General features: G+C 41.5%; 1 protein-coding gene across 2 annotated transcripts in view; it reads right to left on the bottom strand.

Moving 5' to 3' along the window:
• ppargc1b (peroxisome proliferator-activated receptor gamma, coactivator 1 beta) overlaps positions 1 to 22,500 on the bottom strand; it is an 86,256-nt gene that overhangs the window by 37,729 nt on the left and 26,027 nt on the right. The window contains exon 1 of one of the 2 annotated variants that reach the window (XM_058649062.1): positions 16,392 to 16,532. The exons of the other annotated variant lie outside the window; for it this stretch is intronic. The gene's annotated coding sequence lies outside the window, so the exon portion shown is untranslated. Of the gene's footprint in view, positions 1 to 16,391; positions 16,533 to 22,500 lie in introns of those variants that run through there. 2 annotated transcript variants of the gene reach the window in all.

Here is a 22,500-nt window from a genome sequence, read left to right as displayed (position 1 = left end):
CTTACTTTATCCCTTAATCTATGCATTCTGTTGTTTTAATGATTTTTATGACTTTTCATTGTGTTTTATTGTTTGGCCGTTACTTTATCTCGTGTTTTATGTCTTTTAATTTAATTTAGATGTATTTTATTGCCTCATGTGAGCTTTAATGTCTTTTTATTTATTAGTTTGTACAGCACGGTGGTTGTTTTGAAGTGCTTCACAAATAAAGTAGGATTGGATCTTTATTACTGCATAATATTTAATACATATTATTTTTGCTGTAAAGTCAGACAAATAATGGGTTTTAACCAGTTTGTATTAATTCTTAACTTCAATTCTTTCCACAAATCAGAATGATTTTTGGAGCAAAGAAACAAGAAGAAAAAGTCACTAAAACTTTATTTTTAATCATTAAAGTTTATTTTTTAACTCGTGTATTTAGAGATTGGTGTTGATCAATAAAAGTTTATTTAAGCAATTTTGTTTTAATTCAATGGTTATATTCTGTCATATGGAGGAAATAAATTAGATAATATTGCAGCATATGTTGTTTTTACTTCAATGAACTTCTTTTTTCTTCAGGATTGTTTTTAAAAAGTGCCTCACCTGCTTTTCTCTTTGCTTTGAAACCATGTTAAAGCCAAAAAGAGGAAGAAAGGACGCGGCAGGAACGTCCTCATTACTCTCATAATGACTCTGGTAAATATTACTAATGACAAAGTCAAGGTCGACAGCGTCAGCTTTGTTATCACTGATTAAAACAAGAAACAATAAAATCATTAACCGTACATAAGGCAAATGTGCTAAATCAAAAGTTAAGTGACTTTTGACATTTTTCATGATTCTTTGAAGATTAAATGTGATCACAGACACGTAACATTGCTTTGTTGATACGATAAATAGAACATTGCAAAAATGTCATCAATTTGTTGACATTCCCTGGTTTTTCATCAACGTACCACCAGAGGAAAGTCGCGTACCACCAACGGTACGCGTGCCACAGTTTGAGAACATGGGCGTAGACTACATAAGGGTGATTCTCTGAGGTGACTACAGCTCTTCCTTCCTTCCTTCCTTCCTCCAGTGAGATTCCTTACACTGATCTCACCTCCAGCCAACCTCTGCCACTCTGCAACCTAATCTGACTCTATCCTTCCCTCCGACGCCATCCCTCCAGTCCTGAGACGGAGGAGAGAGACCGAGGCTAAATCTGGAATCAGCAGCAGCAGCAGCAGCAGCAGCAGCAGCAGCAGCACTGGTGAGCCTCGGCCTGTTCCCTGAGTGTAAGAGGCTAATGATGGATAGAAACACACACACACACACAGCTAGATTCAACAGGCTGATTAAACTGCAGCGTGGGTGAGAAATGTGTCATTTCTGCAGCGAGGACACGTCGGCCTCTGTGCTGCAGAACCACATGGATCCACAGACAGTCACACAGACAGACAGTCACACAGACACACAGACAGTCACACAGACAGACGCTCACTCACAGGTCAACAGAGCTGAGGCTGAAATGTCTTTTTAAGAAGGGATGAAAATCTAAAAGTCTTCAAACACGAGAGCGTGAACTTTGTGTGACAGCAGCGTCAGAGCAGGAGAACAATCACCACTGACGGACGGGTGATGAAGGGATGAAGAGGAAGACGAGGCAGGGCGTGAGGCTGAAGTCCTGGTGTTTGTGGTAATGGGATCGGAGAGAAAAGCTGATTTAACAGTCACGGAAATAACCGCAGTGACGCTCTAAATGTTTAAATGTGTGAAAAAGAGAAGGAGATTTCAGAGACACTGAGCAGCTGCAGAGGATTCCATCTGAAGAAAAGCAACAGACCATAAAATAAACGACAAGAGAGGACAGAAAGACTTCTGTAGTATTGTCACAAACGTAAGATATTGGTGTCGTATCGCCCGTGCACATGGGGTGGGAGGAGCTCTGGACAAAGAGACACGCCCCCAAACAAGCAAATCAACGACTCGCGATTTAGATTTTGTGACTGCTCTATAATCTGGAGACAGGACATCACAGTGTCCTCTGTGTCCTCTCGGTCCAATCTCCTTAAGCGCTCGCAGAGAGAGTCGTCTACTCCGGTGATTAAATTGCCACAGGAAGAGGTTTTTAACGTCTCAGGTGTCCAAACGTCCCAGTGTCAACCCGCTGGACTCCTACAGTGAGGACGACGTCAGTTTCCACTCAGACAGAGACACATACTGGGCGAGCTTTATTTTGAAAATCCGACTGAAGTTTCTCTCTCCACACACCAACCATCCTCCTCCTCCTCCTCCTCCTCATTCATCCTAAATATGGCCGTCTTATTAATCAAGCCGCCGAAGTGAAGGCCGACCACTGATGCAGGTCACTCACAAATACGACACACGCGACTTCACGTCTGCACAATCACTTTCACTGAGGAACTCATTAGAAGTCAACGAGGGGAACGCATTAACCCGCGCAACCGCTCGCCTCTCATTTCCCTTCCCCCGCCTCCGTCTTCCTCTTCGTCCACTTCTTACTCCGGTCACATGCCGTGGATGATGATGATTATCCCCCACACGTCTGTCCTGCAGTGCAGGGTTTTTGCACATTTGTATTTTCACTGCTTTAATTCCCTATAAAAACTTAGATGGAGGTTTGTGTCACTTCAGTCCTCTACACCAAAGTCCATTGAGAACATCAGCGGTTTTACGAACCAGAAAAAATTTGATTGTGGCTAAAATAATGTTTTTGTTGATGTTTTTGAGTCCTAACCTCATGAACCACGCTTGGAAAGAGCCTGAACTCTGCCTTTAAAACCCTGCTCTCCATCTGTATCTCTGCTCCAGTGCAGCCTTCGCTCCATCGCTCCTTTTTTGGGCTGATAATCTATCTTTTCTGTCAGGCGGCGTTTGTAAAGCCCTTAACAGGATAGAGTAAACCTTATCGCAAGGGCCGGGGTCAAAGGTCACAGGTGTGTTTATGCTGGAACAGGAGCAGTAACCGTACAGAGGGTAATTACTTCTGTTCTGATTGTATTCGGGGTAATATAAGTAACCTTTGTCTGACCCCGTGGTCACACGGAACACTTATTTTGAAACTACCAATCCCACACTCGGCTTGACCTTAATTCAGCGGTGACAGGTCGGGCCAATCAGATTATTTGACCTTCATTTAAACTCCTCCCCCTCTGCGGTTCTGACCCCTGACCTGAGACAGCAGCGATTGATTAGCGAGTCTCCCGGTTTGTTTGTTAAACACAATTTGGTCAAATTGGTGTAATTTATTCATGAGCCGTTGCTCATTTCTGCCGTAATTTGATGTTTGGGAAAGGAAGGAAATCACATCATCTGCAGACGGTACATCAGGGGCCTGAATTAAATGCTTTTAAAATGTTTTCAGTGCTGCCTTCAGCTGACGACGTGATCGTCTCTTATTTCCTGAGCTGCTCTGACCCTGGACCAGCCCGCTGTCTGCTGCTGCTGCTGCTGCATCGTCCTTTGTGCTTCCCAGAAGACGCCGTCTGCAGAATAAAAAGGATGCAGCAGCGACACGGACACTCATTCTGATGAAGGGAAAGCTGAGGCTCCACATAATGTCAGAGACACCGAGCTGCGGCGGCGAGGAGGAGGGGGAGGAGGAGGAGGAGGAGGAGGAGGAGGAGACGAGCAAGGACGTTGTGGGGATATACGATCCCTCCGCCCCGTAAAATGATCTCACTGAGTCCCTGGTGACGCTGGGCATTAATCAATTATCACGAGTCAAATGAGGTGACACGTGTGCGACGACCCGGCGGCTCCGCCCACAACTGTCCACGAGAGACGTTCAGCCGTTTATGAAGAAGAAGAAGAAGAAAGGTGGCGACTCTCTAATGTTGAAATTCGACTCTAATAAAAATGAATTACTTTTGAGTCATTTTTAAACAAAACACAATATTACCTTCAAATCAATTAAATTTCCCTGAATAAAAATGATGACATTTGTCTAATGATGTTAAAAAATCTACATTTAAAGAAAAGCAGTTGGTAATTTGACTTCTTTAAGAGGGAAATTAATAAAATGACAGTTTTAGCAGTTAAAATGTGACTTTTTTGTGATACTGACACTCAATACTGATGTATAAATATTATTTGTGTTATAGAATAACAGTATAATCTGAGTGTAACATCTGGTGACTCAACATCTTCTAATTTCTCCGCCAACGTTTTTATTCGATGTTTCTCGGCTTCAAACGGGATTTTGTGACAATTTCGCACACAAATAATTGTGTCTTAAGGTGAAACTGTCTTAAAGAGGAATTTAAGACACAGAAGCTTCTTCTCTTTTCAACTGCCTGTCAATTAATCAATCAATCAATAAATCAATGGCCTAAACAGGTAATCAATCAGCCCATGGAGTGCAGCCGAGGTCGACCTTGAGATGAGACGGACGACGCAGCTGGAGCAGATTCACTAAATTGATTAAAACAAGAAAAACAACCCCTTTATAACGCTCTCTCTCTCTCTGTTTGTCTCTATGTCTCTCGACCGTCAGGTGTTAGCGCCTTCGCTAAAGTAAAGGAAACGGCGGCGCGCTCAGATAATTACACGACTCATCACGTCCTGTTTGAGCTGAGAGAGAAAAACATAAACAAACCTCTGAGTGTGTGATTATGATGTGATGATGAACGGACTTCTCATTACTGAGTGGTCGTGTGATGTCGAGTGTGAAACACACACACACACACACACACACACTGAAACAACAACAACAACAACAACAACAACAACTCAATCACCATATGGTCTCAGTAATGGCTAGGCTAGCACTGACGCTAGTCATATTTCCTTCAAAATTCACAAATTTGTTCAAACTTAAAGAGAAAAAGTTCAAACCCGGACGTTAAAAACACGTCTGAGTTGAAAATAAACAGCCTAGAAGCTCTTCAGACGACTGTGTGGTCCAGCAGGGGGCGCAGTGAGCACAGCTTATCCACTTTGAACCATCAGAAAAACAAGACAGTGATGTGAGGTTGTTCCAAGAATGGAGAACAGAAACAACACAAACAACAAAAACACACGTTTCAAAACTATTTCCTGTTCTTCACTCAACAAATCTGCCGACTCATAAGCTAGCTTAGTGGTTAGCTCCAACCGAGTGACACGGCAGACGAGGGACTGACCTAACGTGACTAACAGTATAAATCCTTTTATCACAATAGCCATAATCTGTACTTAATTAAGCATTTACGTTCAGTTTAGTGTTTTTAACACTGTAAAACACACTTAGACCTATATTTTTAGCCTTAAAAACATACCAAATACGACATAAATGTCAGATTATGATAAGTTATAGACGTGTATAACATGTTTTTGGGCTAATTGCGGATATCACGATTCATGATTCACATTTTTCAGGTCAGCAGTTTATCAAACATTATTGATTACCTTTATTTACACTTGAAAAAAGTCAGATATTCCTCACATTCATGTGTTCATTTGTCAATAGCAGGGTTTCAAAGTGAAATTTGATTTGAAGACGATTGATTTGTTGAGCCCAAACACTGGCAGCAGAGTGGGCGGGGCCAGAACGTGGCTAACAGAGCTAGCAGCAAGTAGCATCGGCCGTCACTCCACTGAACCTGAAATATTTGCAGCGTAAATAATAATAAAAAAAGACGACAGAGACACTTTACCTCAAATAAATTAACGACTACATTTCCCATCAGCCCCCTGGCTCCATGTCTGCCCACACTGTCACTCAAACAGCCGATCAATCACGATTTTAAATATTAAAAGGATGATGATGATGTGCATTTATCAAATTAACGACTACATTTCCCATCATCCTCGTTGGCTTCTTGCCTTCATTTCCTTGTCTGGATGTTTTCCAGCAGGAATTAATAATCGATAAACGGCTGATTAATTAGCATTAATCAAGCACAACTGTTTGATACGTAATTATTTCTGATTGATATTGACAAAACAATCATGTATTAAATGTCATTTCAATAATAAATAAATAACCGATGGTTTAATGTGTTTTAATTAAAGGGAAAATCGACCTTTTAATCAACATCAGCAACATTAGCGGCAGCTGTGATGTAACCATGTGTCATGATGTCATGTGACACGACCACAAGCTGCTGGTGTGACCCAGCTGGCAGCTGTCACACACACACACACACACACACACACACACGCACACACGCGTCGACGTCGTCACACATGCATTTTCCCAAGATGATAAAAATATACCATTAACACACACACGCGCGCACACAGACACACACACACACACACACACACACACACAGGGTCGGTCTACAGGGGTTAGAGAGTCAGTCAGCACATCGGTGTCCTTTACACGCACAGTATGTGTCTAATGTTACAGGAGCCTGGAAAACACACACCTGTTCCAACACACACACACACGCGTGCACATGTGCGCGCACACACGCACGCACGCACGCACACACACACACACACACACACACACACACACACAGGACGGGGTCTGTGACCTGGAGGACAAAATAAAAGAGCAGACCATGAATTACCCTCGACCTCACAATGAGGTGCTATCACCTACACTGTGTGTGTGTGTGATCCAGGTACTGTATCCGGGCAGATTAAGTACTTATATCATAGAGGCGAAACCTAAATGGTCTGTTCTCTCTCTCTCTCTCTGGCACACACACACACACACACACACACACACACTGGTTTCCATGTCTTCAGAGGACATAACATTGACTTACATCCATTTCCTGGAGACTTACTCTGACCTTAACCATAACTACTATCGTGCCTAATCCTAATCCTAATCCTAGTCCTAACCCTATAACATTAACCTGACCTCTGACCTCAGCCTAACTTTAAAATATGTCTTTGTCCCCATGAGGAAGACAAGTCCCCGTAATGTGTTAACAGATGTAGGTCCCCACAAGATAAGGAATACACACACACACACACACACACACAGGCTGATTTATGTGTTGCAGCCGTTTTTTTCAGCTCAAAAAGTGACATGTTTCATTAGTGAAGTCGCACATGAAGGAAGGACAGAAGACGGAGGACGAGAGTGGAAGAAAGACAGGTGAGTCATGGAGAGTGAGGAAGGAGAGAGAGAGAGAGAGGAGGTGAAGGAGTAACGATGGAGGAGTGAAGAAAATACAAGTAGCTTTGGAGAGAAAAGAGGATGAAAAACAATAAACAGGATAACGGATAGAGAGAGAGAGAGAGAGAGAGAGAGAGAGAGGGGAATAAAACAAGAAAGAAGTGATGAAATTAAAGGAGGAGAAAAAGAGAAGAAGAAGAAGAAGAATCAGGTAAAAGGTAACAGAGCAGCAGGCGGTCACTTGATCTAATGGATCATCACGACTCTCTCTCTCTCTCTCTCTCTCCTTCTCTCCCTCTCTCCTTCTCTGTGTGTGTGTGTGTGTGTGTCATGCATCACTCAGTGTGTCGGCACATTCACCTCCTCCTCTTAAATCCTCCCTCCATCCCTCCTTCTCTCTCTCTCCATCCCTGCGTCTCCACCTGCTGCTGCAGAGCAGAGAGGTGAATCTGTTCATCACGACACACCCACATCTCTCCGTCCAATCCCCTCCCTCCATCCCTCCATCCCTCCATCCCTCCGCTCATCCAGTCACGACTCCTTAATGGTGCAACGAGAATGACAGAACAAGAGAGAGAAGTGGAAAGAAAGAAAGAAAGAAAGACAAGCGATGCACAGGTGGAAGTGAAGACAGATGGAAAGAAAGATTGATGACTGATGGAAAGAAACAAACAAAAAGAAAGAAAGAGAGAGAGAGAAGGAAAGAAAACTTGATGGATTCGTTGTTCTCTCTATCATCGATCACTTGATTCAAACTAGTTTTTATTTTTGCTTTTATTTTCTGAAATAAAACGACTTCATTCATCAACTTTACACAAACAGGAAACAACTGTCTCCTTCAAAATAAAACACATGACAAAATCAAAGCCACTACATCACAACACGTCGTTAAGAGCTCCGCCCACAAACCCAAGCAGCACGACCAGTTACGACATCAGCGAGCACTGCGGTTACAAACTGGAACACACTTCCTGTCAGACAGGAAGTTAGCCAAGCACTAGCCAAAACGACACACAGCTGACATCATCTTTAAAGGTTATTTAGAACATTTTTAATTAAAGTCATGTCCAAAACGACATACACTGTAAAAACAAGCCCGATATCGTTTAATTGATTTAAGAGAAAATAATCCGTGACTGTGGGTAAGCTAATGTTGCTAGGCTAGCCACTTTGTTTAGACTGTAAACAAGGAAAATATAAACAAGTGTAAAATGTGATTAAGACGTTTTTTCTTTCTTTTAAAGAAAGAATGAAGGCTTAATTTACTTCCTTGAAAATCAGTTTTTCTACATTTCTTTATTTCAAATGACTTGGACTTTTCAGAACGTTGGTAACGTATGTGTGAAATCTGAAGATTCTGTTCTTGTTTCAAAGAGACTGGACAGTTAAAAATAAACCGCGCCACAGTTGCTTCCATGAGTCTGTCAAGAGGTCAAGATGTTTTTCAGGAAGTCCCGCGGAACGCTGACCGTTCCGTGTGATCTACGAATGTTTGGACCAGCTGGAGGAAGACTCGTGACACACAGGTCAGAGGTCAGCGAGCAGCCAATGAGCGCGGGAGGTTAAAAGAGACGCAGAGAAACACAAGAGAGAGAGAATGTGTGATCTAAATATAGAGTCAGGATATCTGAGAAGTATTTATTTCAAACATCAATACCGGAGACGACAGAGAGACAGAGAGAGACAGAGAGACACGGGATTACAGGGAAGACGGGAGAGGCTTTCCTCTTATTGCTGGTGTCAATCAACCAATCAATCAATCAATCAATCAATACAGTTCAATTACTTTGTGTCACTGAAGTGAACACAGAGCCGCGGCAACAACAACCTTCATGATTTAGAGCAGTTTTCCACGGGGGGACACGGGGGTCCGGACTGCAAAATCAGGGTTCCCACACCGTGGTTGACACCAAATTCAAAGCGTTCTCAAGGACCAAATGTGCCGATACAGCGTCTTCGTCCACTTTTATTGATTTGCAGCGCGCTCTGCATCTGCGATTGTCCTTGGCATCTCGGTCAAAGTCAGTCTTTGTAACGTCTCATATTTAGTGTGAACATACCTCAGAGCGCGGGGGCCCAACCCGTCGATCGCAAACTCATTCTCAGAATATTGGAATAAATGAATAAATGAATAAATGGAAAGGTTGGGCACCCCTGATTTAGAGCATTTGGATATTAGCCTTATTTGTAGCACGTGAGAGCGAGTGAAAGTAATGCAGTGTTCTTAGCATGCTGAGCTAACGAGATGCATTCAAGAAACCCGGGTCAATTCCATCACTTCTGCTGGATCTACAGTGTGGAGCGGCTTCAAGATGCTTTCAAGAAACCTTGTAAAAGTCCACTCACGTTTATAACACATCTTATAACATCTAACGAAATATTCCCGTTAGGAGAACATGATGCTTCCTAATCCGTCCACGCTCTCTCCTCTGTGTTAGCGTTTTTTTGGACGTGTCCCTTTTTTCTCCTCTGGCTGCATTTGTCTCCTCGTGCGAGTCTAAATATGGAAGTTATTTCTGCCGCCGTGCTCGTCCTCCCTCTCTCTCTCTCTCTCTCTCTCTCTCTCCCTCTCTCTGCTCTTTCCTTCCTCCTGAGGGATCTGCTCTAATGCAGAAGATGAGAAGGACGGAGTCATGAAACATCGAAACCTCAGCACAACTTTGACCCTCACTTCCTTCCTGGAGCCGCACACATCGTCGTGTCGTCCACTGATGCTGCTGCTGCTCTTTTAAAAATACAAAATACGCTTTAAAGCTGTGATTTCTTATTATAAAGACAAAGTTAGATATATTTGCTCGTGCAGAACTTGTTTTATGAGAAAGATTTTTTATGAATTTTCACCCCCAAATTTGCCATCAAAAAAAACAAAAAACGAGGGAAAACCAAACAAAACTGGCCAAATTATAAGACATTTCAAAAAAAATGTGAAAACAAGATAAACGACTATAGCTACGAGTTTTCGTTTGAAAATGACAATTTCAGATTCTAAAAATGATCCATAAAAATATTTTTACTGTTCACATGAAGCTGATTCAGATTATTTTCATCAATCAAGTCAATAATTAATCAATTCATTATTTTCTCGATTGATCCATAAAATGTCTGAAAACCTCCATCAGTGTCTTATTTTGTCCAAAAACACACAAAAAAATGTTAAATTGAAATGATTTGTTTTCTGAAGCAACAAAACGAGAAAATAAATCAACTATAAAAATAGTTTACGATTCACTTAGTCATCGATTAATCATCAGTAGTGTGGATGTAGAGGTGTGAAAATGTTGGCCGTCTGGACTAAAAAGGGGAGGGGTTTGTTTTGAAACTCTAGTTCGAGGGGGCGGAGCTCTGACCTTTACACACAACTCATTTTTGTGTGAGGTGAGAAACAGCTGTCACACACACACACACACACTGTTCTATTCCAACAGCTGATGTGCCCTGGAGCAACACCACAAACCCTTCAAGGCACGAAAAAAACACACTTAAAATGACATCAGAATTCACTCAAACACACACACTCGCAGTGAGATATATATATATATATATATATATATATATATATATATATATATATATATATACACACACACACACACACACACACACAGTATATATAAAGTTTTACAGTCGCTGAAAGCTATGCCAGGAAAAAACACAAAGAAAACCCACTGTCGTCGACTGAACAGGAAGTGATTTTAGTTTATGTTGATGGAAGCAAACGGGATTAATTATTTAAATAACTGCTGTGGATTAATGGCAACAAATGGGCTGTTAGTGAGAATCAGGACGGCCGGCGATAAAGAGAATAAAGAAAAAAGAGAAAGAACAACAACGCCGTAAAAACCTGCAGTGCCCACAATAACTCCAGGACACGCTCATGTCCTGGAGTGCGCCCCCTAGCTTCACTCACAATGTATGATACATGTACAGTATTTTGCAATAAAAAAAAATGACGTCTTTATAATGAAAAATGAATCTGTAAATATAAACGACATCCAGAAATAATATATACTAATAATATTTAGTAATGGCAGCAAATGGCCCACGGGCCGCAGGTTTGAGACCGTTGTCCTATATTGTCCCATGAATACTCATGGCTGTGGTTTAAATATCAGCACCTGATGATGACATTTATTATTCATTTTAACAGATAAAGAAAGACGTCTTCATCAGCCAGAGTGTCTCTTTCTTTCTGAGGCTTCACAGGAAATCAAAGCGTGGTTCCCTGTTCTTATCAGGACCATCGTCTGTGTCTCACTGGTGTTGTATAAACTTCTAATAAATAGGCAATAAAAGGCTTAGAAGTCCCAAAGCACAGAGCGAATCACAGACCTGCCCCGCGTTCAAACAGGTCACTGTGTTACACTCGCTCTGTGTGTGTGTGTCTGTGTGTGTGTGTGACCACTGATGGTTATAGTCAGGGGCTTTAAAAATGTTGTCGCACTCATTTTGACATCCTATTCCTCTCTCACACACACACACACACACACACACACACACACACACACACACACACACACACACAGTAAACACAGAGCAGCAGAGAAGACTCGCGACTGAGCGAGCGCAGCCAGAACCTGCCCACACACAAATGTGATACATCACACTGTGGGGGGGGTGGGGCATATCGATCGAAGCGACGTCACAATCTCAATCTCAACCGAGGATTTGACCACACCCCCAGCGTGTGGTTGTAACCATTGTAGCACGATGGCACGTTAGCTTCTACCGCTAACAAAAAACTGCTGATTCTTCTTTCTGGAAACGTCCTCAAAATTCAAACTGCTGCTAAATCGCTAACTCGAGCTAACGACGTGCTTGTAGCATCAGTCACGTGACCTTATTCTGTGGGCGGGAAAACCCTGGATTTAGGTCACGACTCACTACAAAGCTGTTTCCTTCCATGTGATTGGAGGTCAGAGGTCAAAGTTGGCCGTGCTACAGCTGTATAGGGGAGCAGAGTCTCCATCGTGCTCACAGCGGGAGTTCAATCAGAGCACGAGTCAAACGGCCGAGAGCGTCACATCGTCACGTTCTCCGCTCTCGCCTCCTTCATCCGCCATCGAGGAAATTTACTTTGTGTTTGCGTCGTCGATCAGTGTGTGTGTGTGTGTGTGTGTGTGAGATTTCATTCTTTACTTTTCAATCAGACTTTGATTCTGTCACACAAACAACAAGCGACCGCTTTCTCCGGCAGCTTCAGTGTTTCAGCTGCTGTTATACTTGTTAGAGAGAGAGTGTGTGTGTGTGTGTGTGTGTGTGTGTGTGCGTAAGTGTGAGTCAGCGATGTTCCTGTTGTCTCTCAGAGGAAGAAGAAGAAGAAGAAGAACAGAGAAACTGCGACGAGAACAGACATCTGCAGGCAAACACACACACACACAACAGAGGGAGAGCGTGTGTGTGTGTGTGTTCTTGTATTTATATTTTTGTGAGGTCCAAAAAAAACGTAAAAACTCGTCTTTGTGGGGACATTTTGTCTGAGCCCGTCAATTTAAAGGTCTTTTTCAGGGTTAAGACCTGGTTTTAGGGTGGGATTATGGTGAGGGAACATACAAGTTTCTGTGTGTGTGTGTTCTTGTATTTGTTGCCTCTTTAGGACATTTTGTTCTGGCATAAACACTGACCTTGTCAGCATCAGTCCTCATGGAGACCAAAACCTGGTCCTAAATGAGGCAGAACCCTAATTTTCTGAGGAACTGGTTTCACGTCTAGGATTAAGATTTGAATATTGGTTATGGTTCAGATTTGAGAGCGTGACTCATCTCATCAGGACCTTAGTAATGTGGAAACAGACGGTTGGACCATGTAGCGACGCCGCGCTCAGCTAGCGCACTGATAGGTTGGCACACACACACACACACACACACACACAGTCTTCTCCATTTCTTGTCGGTCACCCTTCAGCCCACATGTATGGAGGCTAATCTTTAGCCCCGGTTGTGTCTACATGGCTAAACAAAGCTTACTAGCTTGCTTGGTTTTAGCGAAAGAGCACGGACTCAGTCTGTGTTCGGGGTTAATCTCCAGTCTGATGTAAAGATTAACAGATTATTTACAGTTAATTATACGTCTGCTTTTTTACTCTTTTTTTGGTCCAAATCAAGTCCGATTCCCAGGTATGCTAACACGCTAACATGAGTAGCACCTTGATATATTCAATCATAGTTAGTGTAGTTTTATGAATTTAAACATCTGATTTAAAAGTATTTTTGCATTTTCTTTTGTTTTATAAATGAAAACACAGTTTCAATAGAGTATTAACACTAAAATTCATCAAGTTAACACCAAAAAAGGTCACTTTCGTGGTCCAGAGTAGATGCAAATATTGCAGTAATATATTACTAGTAATTATAATCATTATTGTATTATAATTTTGTATTATAATAATACATCAGATTTTGATTTGAAGACACTTTCAAAAGATAATAAATGATAGGTGTCACTAATAACAATTTACAAAAACTAATCAGTATCAGCATTTTTATTGGCAAAGCTATACTCCTGGACATCCCAGAATGCATGATTTTCAGATTTAGGAGGAAGCAGAAAAAAATGGGGGAGGACAGCAACTGTTGCTGAACCTGAGATTACGCTATAACTGTCAGGCCGGGGTCACTCAGGGGTCACTGGGTCACAAACAATACTGCGGCACTAATGAGTGAAAATCCTGAAACTGCATGTTTTTAATGATGAAACCTCGGCTGACGAAGCACAGACAGTCACATTCTGGAGAGGATTGCAACACCTTTGCTTAAATAAGTCATGAATAAAACCATCTAAAAGTGACTCTCTGTGAGATCGTTTATTCAAAAACACACGTTTAATAGCTCTGTATTCTGATATAAGCACCGTGTCCACCAGAGCGCTAACAGTTCGCTTCATTCCACAACCTTATCCAATTAAAAATGAGATCACATCAAGCAGAAAATGAGCCCAAAATCTGTGACACTGATATCATATCAATGCTGATAAAAATCATCATTACAATGGCAGCAAACACTAAAGGGCAGAGAGTAAATGGTAAAATCTCAAGTAAATTGCAACATAAATCTTATATTCTGGGAGGAAATGAAGCGAACTTTACGTGTAAATGTACGTCAAAACGTGTCACCGTATCTTTTCTACGCAAAAGTTCCAAAGATGAGTCGTTCCTGCGCTTCTTGTTACTCATTTACAAAGATTTACCGTCTTTGCATGAAGATATCCATCGGATAATAACAGGGTTCCCACACCTTGGTTGACATCAAATTCAAGGACTTTTTAAGGGCTTTCCAGGACCAAGTCCCTCAAATTCAAGGACTGTTTTCTACTGGAAAATACCCAACACAGAATACTGGGGTAAACAAGTGTAAAATCCCAGAAAAGACCCCAAAAAGACAGAAATAAAAACTCCCTGAAGAGGAAAACCCTGACAAGAGGAGGAAGCTCCAACAGCTCTTGTTGTTTTCTGTTAAAACACAGAACCGATTAGTCAACCTGATCTTATCCTGAACCTATCCCTTGTTACTTTATCAAAGATTTTTTATGCACAACTTGTGTTCCATGATGTTCTGTCTTCACTTGGGAAACAAATGAGAAGGTTTTGTTTGGTTTGTGTCAAAATAACTTGTGTTTTACTCTCATCCGAGCACAGAAAACACAGAAAACACAGAAAACACACACGGGTGAATCCGTCTCCAGTTTCCCACCTAAGTAATTTAATTACAATAATAAACTGGAACAAAAGGTTTTCTGCTGTCAAACAGGAAAACCCACAGTTACAAAATGGTACAATTTGAAAAACACTCATATACACATAATTAACCGGGCTCAGGTGCTTCACACACACACACAAACACACACACACACACACACACACTAACTGAATTATCCTGACAAATATCCTGTAATTCCGACTTCTGGCTGGACTCCAGCTGCACACGTAGGTTTATTGTGCTTTACTCCGACTCCTGCAGCTGAAACTGTTTGTTTAAATACTAATTTGATTCCATTGTTGGGATATAAAATAATCAGGTGACCTGTGAGCAGCAGAGGGAAACCCATAATTATGAATCTTACTTTTAATTTAATCTCCTTTTCTTTTCTTTTTTTAAACCAAAAATGTGTTAAAAATCACATATAATCCGTTATATTCCTGTGACTCATCCAACAAAACTAATTTTCCTTCCTCGCCTCAGTCTGACCCTCATTTTCTCACTTGTTCCTCCGCTGAAATAACCGCGACATGAAAAGCATCAACAAACAATTGAAGAGTTTGGATTGTAATCAACGTCTCATTAACCTGAGCAGTCGTGTTGCCATGACGACTGCAGAAAGCGTATCCCTGCTGGACTGTGTGCCGAAATAGTATAGTACAGAAAGTTCTGGAAACTTTATTTGCAAATGACTTTGATGACATGAGGACAAAATGAGGTATTTTAGGGGCGAGAATCACAGGGTTCTCCACGATCTTCCGTTTCCCCTCATTCATTTATTTGAGCAGCGCCACCGTGAGGAGACATGAAGTAGTGATGCCCAGCAAGTGACACTGTTTATTTAAGAGCGTCTTCATTTGTAATCGATATCAATAATCGATATTAACCCTGGCGTATCAATTATCATATTGCACGAGGAAGGACGCACGTTTTACAAATTCAATCCAATTCAAATCATATTGAGTACTTTTTTGCTCACATGTTTTTATATATTCTACTAATATAATTTCATTAGCGTGCTGATATATTGCACATATATTCTTATAGCCTCTGTATAATATACGTTTTAACATAGATATGGAAAAAAAATCAATTAATTGATATATTGTTATCTCCCCATTTTTCCTTTCACCCCAACCTGTCTTGGCAGATACGGCACATGAGTCTGGTTCTGTCAGAGAATTCTTCTTCCTGTTAAAAGGGATTTTTTTTTCTCTCCACTGACATTGCTCATTGCACACAAATACAAATAAAATTGAAGTAAATTGAAGTAAACCACATTTTTTGTTGTTCATACAGTGTTCATTTATCCACAGTCGTAACCAAACCTCAACTCTGACACGAGGCACTGTTTCAGAGTTTTGTGCACAAGCTTCCGTGAAGTTTCTGAATGAATCATTAACTGACGAAACAAAAAAACAAGTTCTGACTCATTGTGAAAAGTCGCAGCTCCACAACTTTCCCTGGTGTCAGGAGACGAGTTCAGCGCTCGACAAACATGTTCAGGAAGAATCTGACTTTCTCCCCATCAATTATCAAACAACGACATTCAGTTTAAACACTTAAACAGTCTTTAGGTGAAATACGCGACGACAAAAAACCCTCAACCACAACATTTACACTAATGAGACATGAAAACTGTCACTCACTCGCTGAGTCTGTCCATGAACACAGAGCGGAGGAGACGAGGGAACAAACTAGGGAGGAAACTGAAAAGAAGGACACAATAAGGAGAAAAAGGGAGGAATATGAGAAAAGAGAAGGCTAGAAAAGAAAAAAGGGGCGAGAAAACAAGAGAGTAATCAAGAGTTGAGTTAAGTGATAAAAAATTAACATCTTCTGACTTTGTCACCCACAGGGAAATGATTTACTTTAAACATTTGACTAAGTTTTAATCGTTAAAAAGTGGCTTTTTAAAGTTCAACAAACACAAAAAGTGATTAGGACGGCAGTAACTAATCGATTAATAATCAATTCATAAATTAAACGTCAACTAAAACAAGTTCTCTGATTTTACAGCTTCTTAAATGTGAATATTTTCTGGTTTCTTCGCTCCGAATAACAAAGAAATCGTTAAAATGGATTCTTTTTGATTTGTGGACAAAACAATGACATCATTTTGGACCAAAATGTCTGCTCCTCCTTAATGCACTGCCACACACACAAACTGGCCTAGACGCTTTAGTGGGGACCGTAGTCCACGAGGGTCTCTGTCTGTCCGTCAGCGTTTCTACAGATTATTAATCAAAACGTTCCATAACTAGAAGCAGCATTTCCACCATTTTTCCCCAGCAGTTTAATGACATACTGTAAACAAACACAGCTACAGTTTAGCTACCATCCTGCTCTCTGTCTCCCTCTTTGTCCATCAGCGGTACTGCAGCCTCACAGCAGGAGTCTGCTCTTCTTATCGACTTAAGTGTCCGAGCTTTTGTGTGTGTTTTTACACGGAGGTAAAACAGAGACAGTAGTGAAGGGAGTAAACTACGGCTAAAGCTCGCTGAGGACTGGAGTTATGCTAAATACGAGTAACTACATTTGCTTTTACTGTCTATAAACAACAGCTTCATGCCGCTGTAATGTAATCCCTCGTATGCAAACATGTTAACAAAGACACCTGGGCGTCACCTGCGATCAAGCGCAGGGTTGCCAGGCAACATATAGGCAGGTAACACACACACAGAGTCAGAACTCACACTTTAGCGTTGTGAAAACACACACAGTGACAATATCTTGGGTTCTTACTACACCATACTGGCTGCTTTTCTCGCCTCCTGTATCTCCTTGGAGACGGTCAGCAGATCTGCCGACTTGGCCCACACACACTCACGCACACACACACACACACACACACACACACACACACACACACACTCACTCACTCACATAAACACTATTAATTATCTCTCCTCTCATTCAAACCTGTGAATCGTCTCTATTTCCGCAGCCAAAGTGGCAAAGACGACAGAGAACAAGAGGAGAAAACCAAGACACAAGCAGCGACCACGTCGTCCTCAAATGACCCACAACACACACACACAGACACACACACAGACACACACGCACACACCTTCACACCCAGGGCCTCACATGGGGACTGAACATGTGAAAGAGGCACAGAAAGAAAGTGAGAAAGCGAGAGAAAGAGGTTCGGTCTCTGCAGCCAACTGCTTTGACAAAAAAGTGAACTCTCAAGCTTTCATTCAAATGAACCGAGGGCCGAATTCACGACCGCCGCCGTCGCCGCCGGTGACGCCATCGCAGAGAGAAAGCCGGAGAGGAAGTACATCATCATCATGCATGAAGTTCTGCGACTTTAGTTTCCTCTAATTCAATCCTCCTCCTTTGTTCCCTCCCGTACTCTGACACTTCCTCAGTGTTGCACAAAACCTCCTCTCCTACATTTTCTCGTTACACCTCCTCTCTCCTCATTTCCTTATCCCTTTTCCTATGACCTTCTCCCTTCTAAGACAAAGTATCGTTAGGATTTTATTGATACCAATATTCATATTTAAGATCTGCTTATGACATTTGCTTTGCAAAAATCCATCAAAAAACATTTGTGAAAATCCATCGTACGCGCTACGAATCACATCTCTGTTCCAAATAATGATAATATGATTGTTTTTTTCTAAAAAACACTAACAATAAATTTATCGAAGTTAGACCAAACTTTGGGACCACTGATCCACCACGTGGGCTGAAGCTAACGACGTACGGCAGCGCCACACACAATCACCACATCAACAGGTCTGTCATCGTTTAATTTGAATAATTGTACGTAGAATAAACGTAACATAAAAACTGATCGCGGCGTCACATGATTCTCCTCCTAACTCTCTTACTTCTCACCTCCTCTTCACCTCCTTCATCTTCCTCTGCTCCTTTTTCTCGCCTCCTTCCCTACCCATCTGCCCTTTACCCTCCTTTTCCTCGCCTTTCTCCCTCTCCACCCTTTCTCCCTGCGTCACCTCCTCTCTCTCTCTCTCCATATCTGCTGATATCTGCAGTCATGAAGGTCAGAGCAGCTTCTCCCTGAAGGACAAACCGCGGCTGTGGATGCAGCATATGCTGTTACACCCGGCACAACATGTGAGAGCGAAGCATGGAGACAGTGCAGCTATAAATATAGTATCGCAGGCAGCGCGCCTCCTCTCTCTCTCCCTCTCTGTCTCTCCCTCTCTGTGGAGCCGTCTGCTGCACCTGAGAGAGGAAACGCATCACAGCGAAGAAACTGAGCCGACAAAACCACACAGATCTGATGACAGACGTCAACAGAGGTTAGGGGGCGGAGTCACAGGGCCGGTGAGGACACGACAGCATGCGGTGCCGTGCTAACATGACACAGCGGAATATGGCGCGATTGCAAATCACACCAAACGCAGTACGATACGAGGCGATAATATAATAACGCACGCAACGACACCAAACAACGAGAGCTCAAGTGTAAAAGCAAAAAAAGGAAGAATCAAATTAGATAGAACATAGATTATGGGTTGGAGTTGAAGGCTAAATCTGCATACAACAAGATATGACACAGTATGATACGATACGATACCCTAGGATATGCGATAAGACGCGATTTATAGATTGTTACGTAGCTTAGGGCTCGGAGTCGCAGGCTAAGTCAGGACACGACAAGATACGACACCACGCAACAAGAAAAAAAAAGGCGATAAGATATGACACATAACATTACATCACAATACAAAAAAATACAATAAAATACTCTGGAATACGATATGATGTTATGCAATACGTTAGCATACAATATGACACAAAACAAAATGCGATCTTTGGCCCTTGATGACAACGAGCGCTAAAGTGTAAACAAAAGCAGGGAAGAAACAAACCTATTTATAGATTATTACGTAGATTACGGGTTGTAGTCACAGGCTAAGTGAGGACACAAGAGACGATACTACGCGATACGAAAAAATATTAAACATTACATAACAGTACATACTGTATGTGATGTGATACACGATACGTAACGCGATACGTAAAGAGAGCGGAACATTATATAGCGTAGAAACGAAAGTAAAAAATAATCTAGGAATGAGATGATACGACATTCCGTTAGATTAACTGAATTAGCCGGTGATTACGATATTCATATACCCCGAGAAACTTAAAGGGTACAATTTTAACGAGATTAACTATTTTTCATGCCCACCATGAACCAATAACTTCTCATTCAGATTCATGTGACGCTATTGAATCAAATTGGTGGGAAATCTTTTAAAAAATCAATATTTGCAAACGTATGGATGAAGACTTAATAATTCAATGTTTCCCGATGCCAGAAGTGTAATTTCATATCTTACTGGACTAATGACAAACCAAATAAAAGGAAAGAAAAATGATTCACAGAGCAGGCCACTGATCCACAAGCAGATTAAAGGAATCTGGTCCAAGGTGACTGTTTTAGCTCCAAATGTGATCAACTTCCCGCCAAGTTTCCCGCTCTAATCTCCGCGTCTGAGTAAACAGCCGTCAAACATAAACTCCACAGTCATTTCACTCATTGGTTTTTAACTGGTTGATTTAATAAAAAATCAAACCCAAAGGCTTTTTAATCACTTTCCCTAAAAGATCTGATCATCGCCTTTACTTTCACATTCACTTTCTTCTGTGCAGATATTTTTATCAGCAGATCTATTCGCGGAGGAGCGATCGGAAATAAACATCACTCGCTCGCAGATTGAATTAGAAGCAGCCGCGCGAGCGCGTGTTTGAGGAATATTTTACTGCTTTAGTGGAGATTTATCCTGATGTCACACTTTACTTTAGATTTAAGCTGAAACCACGTGTTGAGACACTTAGTCCATTACAGATTTTCTTTCTTTATTTTTTATGTGAAGCCATTTTCACTGAGGTTCTATATTCTCCTGAAGGAAAGTGTTTCTCATCCCCAGAGCTCCGAACACACTGACTTTGGCCTAGATAGACTCAAGGCGGAGCTTCAGGAAGAGAAAATAAGTCAAAGACAAAAACTGCCTTGAAAAAGGTTCAATAAAAGAGTTTTATGTGAAGCAAATTTACACGTATGACGCTACAGTCGAGAAATTAATCTCTGATTTTAATAGTTAGGGACAAATTACACTGTACAGCCAATTAACTGTTCATTAACTGCTCATTAATGCAAATATCTAATCAGGAAATCACATGTAGACGTCGACCATTTGTGTTTAAAAATCAGGACACCCATAATTTTAATTAATTTTTTCCTCCATGTGACTAAAATATAACTGTTGAACTGTCACTAATCTCCATTTTAACATTTATATACACTATTTACATAAAAAATAAGGTAAAACTAAATATAAGAGACATGAAACTGAAGCTAAACCAAAAAACACGTAAAAAATTTAACTTTTGGACTGAAAAAAAAAAAAAAAAAGTTTTAAGCAAGTTTCTAAGAATGAGAATTTTGAGTCAGACATATGACATTTGTTTCTTAGCACTTTGGTCTTTAATCTCACAATAATTACGATGTTAATCTCAGATCTTTTTTTGCCCTCGGAAATCTGGAAATCAAAATTCTGACTCAAAATCTGAGAATTCTGGGAAAAAAAGACAAACAAATTTCTTTTTCTTCTTTCAATTTCCAGTGTGACCCTCATCCTCTTCCGTAGCTTTGACTCAAACTCACATTTGTTTATATTTAAAAGTTCCTTAGTTCAGTTTTAAGCGCGTGACGGTGACAGAAGGTCTTTTTTTAAAATAACCCAACAGTTCGTCCTATTTCTGTTTTATTGGAGCAACTTTGATCAGATTTCATCACGACTTTGTTCTCCCACACACACACACACACACACACACACACTTAAATTGAAGGTGGTATTTTGATGAGGTGACAGCAGATGCAGCCTCAGCTCTGCACACATGAACACATTAAAAATCCACACAAACCTAAAAAACCACGTTCACACGTCCACTCACAGCAGCTTTTTAGCGCTAAAGGTCAAAAATAGACGCCTCACAAAGAGCTTTCGCCTCCGACCTCCGACTCGTAACAACCGTCTTTACAAGTCTTCAAGGTGACTTCAAAAAATGAGAGTAAATATAGCTGCGGGCGGAAATACCTGAGAACACACACAGGACCAGCATGCACTGCTGCATCCACGGAGCTAAAGGGCACGTCAGTCAGGACTGAAGGACGCGGAGACTTCCTGCCGTCACATGACCGACGCGTTTATTTCTGCAGCTCGTGATGAAGATTTCACACGTCACTGAACCTTTAAACCACGTTATGTAAAACTGTGTGTGTGTATAAATGTAATATCTGCTGCCCTCTCTGGTCAAACACCCGCTACTGCATTATGAGGGTCCTCACTATGACTATGTGTGTGTGTGTGTGTGTGTGTGTGTGTGTGGTGCAGGCTAATGTTAGGCTAAGGCTGTTGACGTGTTAACACACAGCGACCGTGTTTCCCCTTTAAAACATGGCTATACATGGGAGTGTGTGTGTATGACGCGCACACACACACACACACACATATGGATTACAACATGGGGGGGAGCAGGCGACACATCAGAAGCTGCACACACACACACATCTGCTGGTACACCTGTAGAAACCAGTTCTCCCACCACCAGCACAAGAGTGCACATAAATATACAAGGACACGTGTTGTGTATACACACACGCACACGCACACACGCACACACATGCACAGTAGGCAGTAGAGGGTGGACAGAGCAATCAGTGACTCCGTCCTTGAGGAGTGAGGGATGCCGGTGACACATCACTGC

Source organism: Solea solea, chromosome 14 (assembly GCF_958295425.1).
Source record: "Solea solea chromosome 14, fSolSol10.1, whole genome shotgun sequence".
Taxonomy (NCBI): domain Eukaryota; kingdom Metazoa; phylum Chordata; class Actinopteri; order Pleuronectiformes; family Soleidae; genus Solea; species Solea solea.
Note: the sequence above shows the minus strand (reverse complement) of the source record. Positions and strands in the feature narration are given on the sequence as shown.